Genomic DNA, 11,269 nt, shown 5'->3' with positions numbered 1-11,269 from the left:
ACACACGGCACGTGAGACTTCGATCATGTTTATTTCTCTCTTCAACCTTTGCTTCCTCTGACTTCCTATATACACCCTAACTCAAGACAAATCAACTATCTGAAGGTTCCCCCAAGAGAAGAGATTTAATCCCTCTGTGCCTGGAATACCCCGACTTCCGTTTCCATCAAGTAACGTAACTATTCTTTCTCCCTGAAAAGTGTCAGGACTTTCCTGACACCAGCCCTGTCCGTCTCCCACGCCGTCATCTCGCTGTGGGGCTAATGACCCCTCCGGCACACTCCCCACCTGCCCGTCACAGCACCTGTCACAGTGTCGTGATGGTTTTGTTCCGGAGCTGTCTTCTAACGCATTAGATAATGAGCTCCTAGACAAGAGGGAAGTCCTCGTCTTGATATTCCCCTTTATTTAACACAGTAACATTTAACACATATTTCTCAAATGCAAAAATGTGTTAGTATTCTGAGGGAGGGGCAGAGACTAGAGAAGCAAACAGACATCATTTCTTGCCCTTCCTGCTCTCTCTATAGGGTTCATGACCTCTGTGTCTCCTCCTCTAGAATGTAAGATCCACGGGGCAACGACGGTAGTGTCTACACTGTACCAAAAGGAAAGAATTCCAAATGGGCGAATATCAGGCTCGCAGCGTCCTGAACGCTGAGCCAGCCGCCGCCGGAGCGAAGCCTGGGCGCAGCGAGCAGCCTGGGCCTCGCGCCCCGGGACACCGGGCGGCCGGGCCAGCGGCCAGCGCGCAGGGAGCCGGCTGCGCAGCGTCGAGAGAAGCCCCGGCCGGCCCGTCTCTCGCCCGGGCCGGGACCGCGCACCAAGGGCGAGCGGCCGAGCTGCCGACGGCCTACCTGCTGTTGAGCGGCCTCAGGCGCACGCACACGGCCACCGCCGCCTCCTCCGCCATCCCGCCGAGCGCCGGCCGGCTCGACGCCCGCACCGCCTTAAAGGTCAAAATTTCCGCGACGCCGCGTCTGATTGGGCGGCGGCCCCGTGGCGTCACGCGTCGTCCCCTGCGTCCCCGGACACTCGCCGCGGGGGAGGCGCGTTTCCAGCGTCTGGAGCAGAGGCGGCCACGGGGCGCGGAGGGCGGCTGTCCTGGCGGCAGTGGAGACGACGGCCGTCTGCTGGAAGCCTCTGGAGGGCGGGCAGCCGGTACGAACGCCGTCCGTCGCCCATCCTTGAAGACTTCGCAATCGGTGGGAAAACACGGCAGAGAAATTTTTTTCCACAATCAAAAGAGAATTACCACCTTTAAACAGTCATACTTTTTCCTGTTTTAATCTAAAAACCCTTAAAACGACAAGAGTTGAAAGTTACTACCCAGCCCAGAAACAAAAGAATCTTGTGCTCCTTAGAAACTGTGAGTTTTAGGTTTTTCCTCTTTCTTTTTGTTTGAACTCCTGTTCCCATTGGCTGTAAGTTCCTAAAAGGTTGACTTAGGAAAAGAATTATTGAAGAATGGAAAAACTCACTTAGTAATGAGCTCAAACTTTTTTTAGCGAAAGTGGAAAAGTGATTCTGAATTCTTTCCCAGAAATAGTGCTTGGTTTTCCTTTGTTTTAAATATGTATCCCAGTAAAGTATTAACATTTTCTTTAGGCAATTTCATTTCCTTTCAGTCCTTTTCTTAGTTGATTTAAGAAGCATCAAGAATTATCTCCTTTCTCTCACCAAAAACATGACCTGCAGTTGCTAATAATTGTTCGTTGTTTAGGAGTAGAAAACACTATTGATTTAATAAAACTATTTTGGAAGGTAATTCGGCAATATCAAAAATTGGAAGGCGCATGTACCCTTTATGCGAGCAATTCTGCTTTTAAGAATGTATACATATATTTGAATGACTGTGCAAGGACATGTATATCAGGCTATCAGTTGCGGCATTGTTGACAGTAGCAAATGACTGAAAACACATTAAATGCCAATAAATATGTTAAGTGGTTGACATTGTCAAGGAAAATAATCCATAATCAATCTATAAATGAAAATTTGGGTGAGTTTATTCTGAGCTTAAATCTGAGGATTATAACCCAGGGCCTTTCTTCCCAAAGGAAGAAAGGGCACCAAAGAAGTGGGGTGCACAGAGTGGTTATATACCCCCAGAGAGGATGTTTCACATAGGATTGAAATGTCCCTTTTACCGTAGTCGCGAGACTGCTCTGTCCGCACAGCGATTGATGGAAACAGCAGGTAGGTCTTCTGTCTCAGTGAACGCAGCAGGGTGGCAGTCTGTTGTCTCCAGCTGAGTGGTAACAGGTGAGCTGGGTGGTCAAAGGTGAGTGCAGCAATCAGTTCCTAGCCTAAGGAAAGATGCTTATCCCTAAGGAAATGCCAATGTGGGGGGAAGTTGCACCTTTATCTCGAGGGCCTTTGTTCTTGCCACAGGAAATGTCTAAGCAGATATGCAATGCGTGCTCAACAGCCACAGTCAGGCCCTTTTGGAAAAAACAAGGTCAGGCCGAATTAGGTTTATACCAAATGGCTTGCTCATATACTCCAATATATCCTATTGCTTGCCATTTTTATTTGTCAAACACAAGCTGGGAATGTAGTCTCGCTTTCTGGTTGGAAAGAGGAGAGTGGATTTTGGTGGACTGCCATCAGCCTCTGCAACACTCTGACTACCTTAGATTTTCTCTGTAACCTAGGTTGCTTTTCCCTTCCTCTCATACATCTGTATTCTATTTGACACTCATCCATACTCAATTTTAGCAAGTTTCTTTTTTTATGAAGATGTCATAGACTTATTGAAGCTGAAAGGAACCTTAGAAATATTCTCATACAATTTTCTCATTTTGTGGATGGGACAATGGTGAATTACAAGATAAATGATTTTCTAGTGTGGCATAGCTTATAAATGGTGGAGTTGGACTGACCCAAGCCAGTACAGTTTCCATCTGCCACTGAACTCCTGTGTAACCATGACTAAAAGGAAAGGGACACTATGTCTGTAATCATTGCAGATAATTGTTGCAAGATTAAAGACTTGTGCTTTTGAAATTAAACACTGTTTATCTATTAAACAAAAATTACTCCTGTTGAAGGGGATGGAATGATATAAATATACATTGCAATTAATTTTATATGAAATTCATAAAGTAAGTGAGCACAGGTAAGTATTTCAAATTCATGTATATTTGTAATACCAGGAGCTCTCTGACCCCTAAAATTTGCACCATAATCAAGAACTGCCAAACACTATGTGAGGCCATGCCTCCCTCTGGAAGGACCACGGTGCCCTCTGCAGCTTTAGCAGAAATGAATACAGTTTGGGGGAAAAAATAATGAGAACACCAACATGCAAGTATGTGCAATTAACATGCCTCAGAAATTCACTTTACCTTCTTGAATTGAATGAAGATATTTATGTAAAGATCATATTTTAAGCAAAGTATACTACAGCCTGTATAGCAGGTACCTATTTATATAAAAAGATATGCAATACAGAAAAAGATACATATAGGTCCATATCTACAGATTAATTTGAGGGTAACACTCTAGGAAATGGCACAGTTGCCTTTGGCGAGACAAACTGGCACTCAGGGATCAGATGTGGGAATATTTACTTTTCACTGTGCTTCTTCTTGTACTACTTAAATTTTTTATCATATGCATGTATTAATCTTTCAGGCAAGAAAAAAGTTAATCAACAAAAATTTTAATTACCACTTAGAGCAATAGCTTGCATCCAAATTTCAAGCCTCCCTCTCCAGAAGTTCCATAACTGAAGTTCTTTAATCTGTTCAAAACAAGACAACAGGCCCAAAATGGAGTCACTTATACTAAGCCCCACGTCATCAAACCAAGACTTAACTTAATTACAGGTTCAGCTTTCCCAGAGAAGGAACTTTACACCAGTCAACCAGGAATCACCCCACCAGCACTAGTTAGGTAATCTGCCTGATAGGCCCCTTCCATCCTCTAAAGGAAAGTGACTTTTCAATAACTAATTTGCTTGCCTAGTATAACTTCCTTGTCCCCACTCCCTTCAGCCTATAAAGGTTTTTCATCTTGTACAGCCCCTCGGGGCTCCTTTCTATGTGCTACATTGGATGCTGCCCAATTCAAATTGATTTTTGCTCAAATAAACTCTTAAAATTTTTAAGTATCCCTAAGTTTGTCTTTTAACAGTTCTGTACCTGTTGACAGTCCTGGTGTTAAATGAGGGAACTGAGGGAGACCCTGAAGGTGCCTGCCCCCGAGAAATGAGCAACCAGGTGGGTGTGTGTGGAGCCCCTTGAGCTCACTGCTTTCTCGCTGCCTCTGGAGGTGGTTATTAAGTCCTTCTGGGATCCTAGCTCTGCAGCTCTTGCATTATGAGTTTTCAAACTTTATTTGAACATTTCTTTTTCCAGACTGGGTCTGGAAACTGACGGGAGTCAGATTGGGTCCGACTTACAAGCTGGGCGGTACAGGGGCGGGGGAGGGGGTGGCTGGCCCTGTTGTCCAGTGGTTGGGTTCACGCCTCCGCTTTGGCAGCCCAGGGTTTCTCGGTTCTGATCCTGGGCACGGCGGTGGCACTGCTGGTAGGGCCATGCTGAGGTGGCGTCCCACATGCCACAGCTGGAGGGACCTGCAGCTGAAGGTATACAAGTATGTACCGGGGGGCTTTGGGAAGAAAAAGGGAAAATAAAATCTAAAAAAAAAAAAAACCTGGGCTGGGTCTGGGTCTGGACTGGACGTGACTTAAGCTGGACTGGGTCCAGCGTGAGGCCTTGAGTGGATAAAATTTTCTTTCAAGGATGGGCAAGTAAGTTAACCTTGCCAAAGACAGTCTTGAATTATAGTGGCCATGGTGGAGAACTTTTAACCTAGCTAAGATTATCCATTTAGAAGATGCCTTGGTGAAAAAGGGGTCTCAGACAAACACAAAACACGAAGAGGGAAAATTATTTTTCCTCCTCTACTGTGTCTGGTACCAGGATGAGGCCTGCTGGGACACCCCACTCGCTCCAGAGCCTGCAGACAGGATCCAGGAAAACTGGTAGAAGCTGCCAAAGGGTGAGAATTCTTACCAAAGTCACCCTCCAGATCTCTATCTGTGGTGCCTGGTTGAGAGAGGAAGGTAAAATTTCACATTATTCCTTCTATTCCAAACTCAGATTGGCAGGACAAAACATTTGTAAGAATTAGATCTTGACTGAAAGTATGAATCTGCTTTCAGGTACCCATTGGTTGTTGATCCTTTCCCTCCCAGGGATAACTATTGCCTTATTGTTTGTCTCCTTTAGTGGCCAGAGAAATTGGCCTGGCAATCATCGGGTTGTGGACCCCTACAATAAGGCAAGACAGAAATGTAGGTTGCACTCCATCTGCAGCTAGATATGGCTGGATAGAAATATGGGTTGCACCCCATCTGCAGCTAGATATGGCTGGACAGAAATGTGGGTTGCACCCCATCTGCAGCTGGACATGGCTGGACAGAAATGTGGGTTGCACTCCACTTGCAGCTGGGATTCTACCCACTGTTGCCAGCTCTCAGGGGAATTATTTCTTTCTTGCTTTGATTATCTTGGAGAGTGGCTCTGGATCCTGAGAAGGTAGTATCTTTTTTTCCTCTTTGAGGACACCTCTTGTGTCCATGGAGTTGTTCAGTACTGCCAGGAATATTTACTATTTGCCCTGGCTGAAATCTGACAAGATATTCAAAAGGATTTTTTTAAGTATCTCTATGGTCAAAAGTTGGCCCAATAAGAAGCTGATATTTAGAGCCTGATAGAAAACAATTTTTTTAGGCCTTCTCCCCTAAGCTAGAATGAAACTATATACCCAGAGGGAAAGAAGAACATTCTGAAATCTTTGTGGAAGAATTTACTAAAATATTCCAAAGACACACAGCTCTAACTCTAGAACATAGGGATCTTTTGTTTTCCATCTTAGTTGATGATCTTCTCCCTGATATAAAGAAGCAAACTGAGGATAATGTGCTTGGTAGATGGGGTCCCTCCTTGATATTAATCTGGTTGCAATCCCATTCTCTGAGAAATTAAAAACAACCATACTTGTCTTACAAATTGAGTCTTTACAAGAACAGAAATGTGGATCTAGAAACAATTCAAAGCCCATCTCTCTTTTTTACCAATCCAAAACTCCGATATTCATCTCAGAAGGCTTGCAGATATTCTAAAGGATCTGGGCTTCAGAAACAAAAGTCCTTCTAAGTGGAACTTGTATTCTTTCTCTGTGCCTTTTGAAATGTAAATATTCTACCTGGTCTTCTCTAGGAACCAAGGTCATTCATATCAGAAGAAAGAAAAAGAAAAGGCAATTTTGAAAACTAGGCTTATTGAAAATCTCTTCCACAAATAATAGTAAAAAGCTTTAGCCATCTGAGCAGTTAATTTACTCCCTCTGCCAGAAACACAACTTGGATGAAACTGATTTTTTTATAAACTAGTGAGTCTTGCATTACCATACCTGTCTCTCAGCTAAAATTTTAAAATAAAAGCTAGGAGATCTTTGTTTGATCTGTTTGCGTGTTTATGTTTGTCTATGTATGTATGTTATAAATCTGTATTTTTTTCTACCTCCAGATGGTATTAATGAGGGTTTTAGGCTGGTTAATTTTAAAACTGAAGATGAGAAGCAGGCTCCGAGGAGCAGGAGTGGAGTTTGCTTGCCCTTTGTTGGGAAACATTTACATTTGTAAGGGAAACCTCCATCTGTAAAGATGCCTCCTCTCTGTGTCAGGAAGAAGGCAGGATGGCCTTATCTCTGGGAACTCTTAATGGGGAAGGCAAGGACTTAAGTTGGTTACTGTTTGGCAACCTCATGTAACTGATTTAGGGTGGTGGCTTCTGGCCTTTACTGAATCCGATTTGATTCTTATCTAAAAGTTGTGGGACCACCCAATGGCCAGACCCCACCTGCACTGATAACATTTTAACTTTTTTACATGTTCTTTCCTTTGTCTTGTAAAGAGATGGCTCACATACCTATGCCTTAAATTTAGCCTTACTCTCCACCCATGTTTGTAGCAGAAGTGGCAGCAGCAGCTCCTCTTGCCCATGGGTCCTGTCCCCACACAGCAGCTCTGACTGCCCATGGATCCTGTCCCCATGCTATTCCACACTATTCTCTAAATAAAAGAACACTACTGCCAGACCTTGAGAATCCAAGAAATCTTTCTTTCGACTCCTCGGCTCACCAACCCCGCATCGGTATTGCCAAAATTAATTTGTAAAGAGCTCTATTTAGTTGGCTTAAAGGCAAACAAGAGTTTATATAAATCAAGTGTACTCTCAAAAATATAGAAACTAACCCAAATGTTTTTCAATTTCATGTGATCTAGAATAATCTTCAGTAAATAAAAGCTAGTTTAAGTTTTTTGGTTTAATTAAAACAGGCATTTCTTGAGAGTTATCAGCATTAAATATAAAACTTTTATTCTACCTAGGTTTAGCAAAAGTCAAATAAGCTCATGTGCTCTCTGTTACAGAATTTGTCAGCAAGAAAGATAACTTAAGATGATGATTAGCTGTGTAATATCTTGTGAAGTTTTAATGACTAATCTAAGCATAATTTTTAGGAAGCAAATGAATTAAATAAATGTAATAAGATAAAAGTTTATAAGTGAACTTTTCAACAATAATTATTCTTTATAGTATATCTATTTAAAAATAGTTTCCAAAATCTTTTTTGGTAACTTGAAACCTTAAAGTTATACTGAAATATGTTAAATAATGGGTATTAATTGAACGTCTAGATCATTTCCAAATGAAATAAAATACTGAAACATTAATTACTGAACATAGGTTTATCCACTTTTGGCTTCCTTTTACAAAGTAACTAAAGATATTGTGGTCTATTAGCAAGGAATGTGTCACAATGTTTTGTGCCACATTGAAAAATTCATTGTGAGGAAGATAAACTTCCAGAAATTATGAAATGTGTTTACAAATTTGCCGACTCACAGAATGCTTGTGTAATAGTCCACAATTGCTTACTTCTAAGTTATCACTAGGAATAAAGGATTCTAAGGGCCAAGAATTCTAATAAATACATTTAATTAAAACTATTTAGAAATAACAAGAGTGGAAGAAAACAATGCATATGAAAAGTAGGTAAGGAAAGCAAAATGACTGATTGTTCCAGAACGAGAAAGAGGAAACAGCATAGGATAAAATCTGAATGGATATCAAAAGCTATAGGTTTGTAGAAAAAGGAATCTTGGGAAAGAAATTTTATGTGTTCAGCATGGATTTATTTAAGTTTTTTAACAATGAATTTTAATATCAAAAGTGCACTGGTGCAAAACTAGAATTTGGTTTCACTCTGTTAAGAGAACAAAGTTTTCTTAGACTATGGTCTGCCCTTGATAAGAGGTTGTGAAAGTTTTTGTTTTTTGGGTTTTTTTTGTTTGTTTGTTTTACCTTTTGGTTAAATCTAACTGGAAAGCTTGAAAGCAAAGATTTTGTGTCTTACCAAAATGATTTACTGTGCTTCACATTGTCTTTATTAGGTTTTTGATTACTTAAGAAAACCCAATCTTCTCAATATTAAAAAAGCTAAGTTTTGTTTACAACTATGTAACCTTCTGTATTAGACTTTAAATTTTTCTATTGTCACTTTGGTTAAATGGATAATGAAGTGTTATTTCATAATGGTTTGTGATCCCAAGTCAATGGTTCAAACTTTTAGATGTTTTGACAACTTCCCCAAATCAGACTCTAAGTGGAATCTTTTTGAATGCAACATAACTTTGAAATTTCTCAGATGGCCCCTGGAAAAATCTCAAAAGATTTGTCTTTCACTTTGTAAAAGAGAGATATTAAACTAATAGGCTTATTTGGTATGTTAAATTACAGCAGAAGAGGGGCTGGCCCCATGGCCGAGTGGTTAAGTTCGCGCACTCTGCTGCAGGCAGCCCAGTGTTTCGTTGGTTCGAATCCTGGGCGCGGACATGGCACTGCTCATCAGACCACGCTGAGGCAGTGTCCCACATGCCACAACTAGAAGAACCCACAACGAAGAATATACAACTATGTACCGGGGGGCTTTGGGGAGAAAAAGGAAATAATAAAATCTTTAAAAAAAAAAAATTACAGCAGAAGCATTGTCAAATAACAGATGATAAACACTCTTAGATTATATTCGTATGACACATGTTATTAATATGTGTTCTAGAAGCCATATGAAATTCCTAAAAATCTGATATGTCCTGGTATAATGTTATCAGTTGTAATTCCACTAATTGTCTTAAAATGTCGTAGGTCACAGACATAACAAAATTTCCTTGTCAATTCCATTATAATGAACTCTGATCAGATCTTTAACCATGGGGATTTTTAAGTCTTTTGTCATTTCCAAACAGATATTATTTTACTCTAATGCTTTTGCAAAAGGAAGATTCATGGAAAGGACCCTACCAAGTACTCTTGGACCATGACTCTGCTGCCAAATTACAAAGTGTCAAAACTTGGGTGCACATTTCACAACCGAAGAAAGCTCCACCTGACATCTGGTCCTGTGCAAATGCTGGAGACATCGAAATCAAACTAAGTAGGAAGAGCAGTGGCCAACATCGAGGTAGATGCTTCCTCCCAAGATGTCAGATCGAGAACGTCTCTTTCCAGTCCTCCTCCCCTCTCTGACCTTCCTTTTCCTAATTTTTACACCATGAATGTCTTTATTTTTGTTGTTGCGGTTGTTCACATTTTGTCTTGCTCTGGCCTGGAAAAATAATATCATTGTTCACACATCTCAGGCCACTGCAGAGGAGGGTACTCCCACCTCAACATGGCTGTTGGATTTGCCACAGTGGTGTTGACCCTGCCCTCACAAACTTCTCCCTGATTTCCAATGCCTCCATTTCTCGGGACAATCTGACTCCTTTCTCTATCATGCCAGACTCTCCAAACCTGGGGGTCCATTTCCCCGCTTCTGGTTAACAGCTCCAAACCCAGGGGACCTTGCTTCTAGGCTCTGTACAAAGAAAGGGACACAAGATAAAGGCAACCAGAATAAAACCACCCATGCAGTCTACAGTCCCTTAAGTTTTACTCACCTCCATGGCTGTCAACTTTCCAGTCCTGAGCCACAGACAAAAATTGGAATTGCCAGGAGGCATCCATGATTTAAAAAGTTCACTTCCTTCAGCAGATCTCTACTCCCCTGGCTAGGAGTAAGTGCAAATGAGGCTATGTTCAGGAAGCTCTCCTTAACTCTTGAAGATATTGCAATCCAGTCTAAATTAGATGATGCTTGATTCAAATCAATTTTTGCACAAATAAACTAAAAAATGTTAATGTGCCTCAGTTTATCTTTTAACAAATATCTTTGCCTTCCCTGACCACTCAATTTAAATTAAAGTATAGCTTCCTGAACTCTGTATTATCTCATTAGATACAGCATAGTATCTTCGCAATTTAGCTATGAAAAATTTGTCTATATTAGCCCACAGCTGATTAACCAAAACAAAACAAACGACACAGAAACAAACTCTTAGAAGCAGACAACAGATTAGTGATTATCAGAGGGGAAGGATGTGGGGGCAAAATGGGCAAAGGGGGTCAATTATATGGTGATGAATGGAAACTACACTTTTGGTGGTGAGCACGCTGTAGTATATACAGATGTGAAATTATTATGTTGTACACCTGAAACCTATACAATGTTATAAACCAATGTTATCGCAATAAAAAAGAATAAAAGTGGTGAGAGTGGGCATCCTTGTCTTGTTCCTTTTCTTAAAAGGATATCTTTCAGTTTTCACCATTGGGTATGATGTTAGCTGTGGGTTTGTCATATATGGTCTTTATTATGTTGAGGTACTTCCTTCTGTACCCATTTTATTCAGAATTTTTTTTTATCATAAATGGATGCTGAATCTTGTCAAATGTTTTCTCTGCATCTGTTGAGATGATCAAGGACTTTTATCCCTTAATTTATTAATGTGGTCTTTCATGTTGATTGATCTGCAGATTTTGAACCATCCCTGCATTCCTGGAATAAATCCCACTTGATTGAGCTGTATGATCCTTTTAATGTATTGTTGTATTCAGTTTGCTAATATTTTGGTAAGAATTTTTGCATGTATGTTCATCAGAGATACTGGCCTGTAATATTCTTTTTTGGTGGTGTCCCTGTCTGGTTTTGGTTTCAGGGTAATGTTGGCCTTTAAAATGAGTTAGGAAGCATTCCCTCCTCCTCAATTTTTTGGAAGAGTTTGAGAAGGATAAGCATTAAATCTTCCATGAATGTTTGGTAGAATTTACCAGTGAAGCCATCTGGTCCTGGACTTTTATTTTTTGTGAAGTTT

General features: G+C 40.9%; 1 long non-coding RNA gene across 1 annotated transcript; it reads left to right on the top strand.

The window, feature by feature from the left end:
- The first annotated feature begins 1,152 nt into the window (after positions 1-1,152).
- On the top strand, positions 1,153-10,767 carry LOC139044027 (uncharacterized). Its single transcript, XR_011501092.1, has 4 exons — positions 1,153-1,369; positions 4,141-4,226; positions 4,932-5,074; positions 8,817-10,767. It is a non-coding gene; the product is annotated as an uncharacterized lncRNA (long non-coding RNA).
- The last annotated feature ends 502 nt before the right edge of the window (positions 10,768-11,269 follow it).

This window comes from Equus asinus, unplaced genomic scaffold (genome assembly GCF_041296235.1).
Source record: "Equus asinus isolate D_3611 breed Donkey unplaced genomic scaffold, EquAss-T2T_v2 contig_529, whole genome shotgun sequence".
Classification (NCBI taxonomy): domain Eukaryota; kingdom Metazoa; phylum Chordata; class Mammalia; order Perissodactyla; family Equidae; genus Equus; species Equus asinus.
Note: the sequence above shows the minus strand (reverse complement) of the source record. Positions and strands in the feature narration are given on the sequence as shown.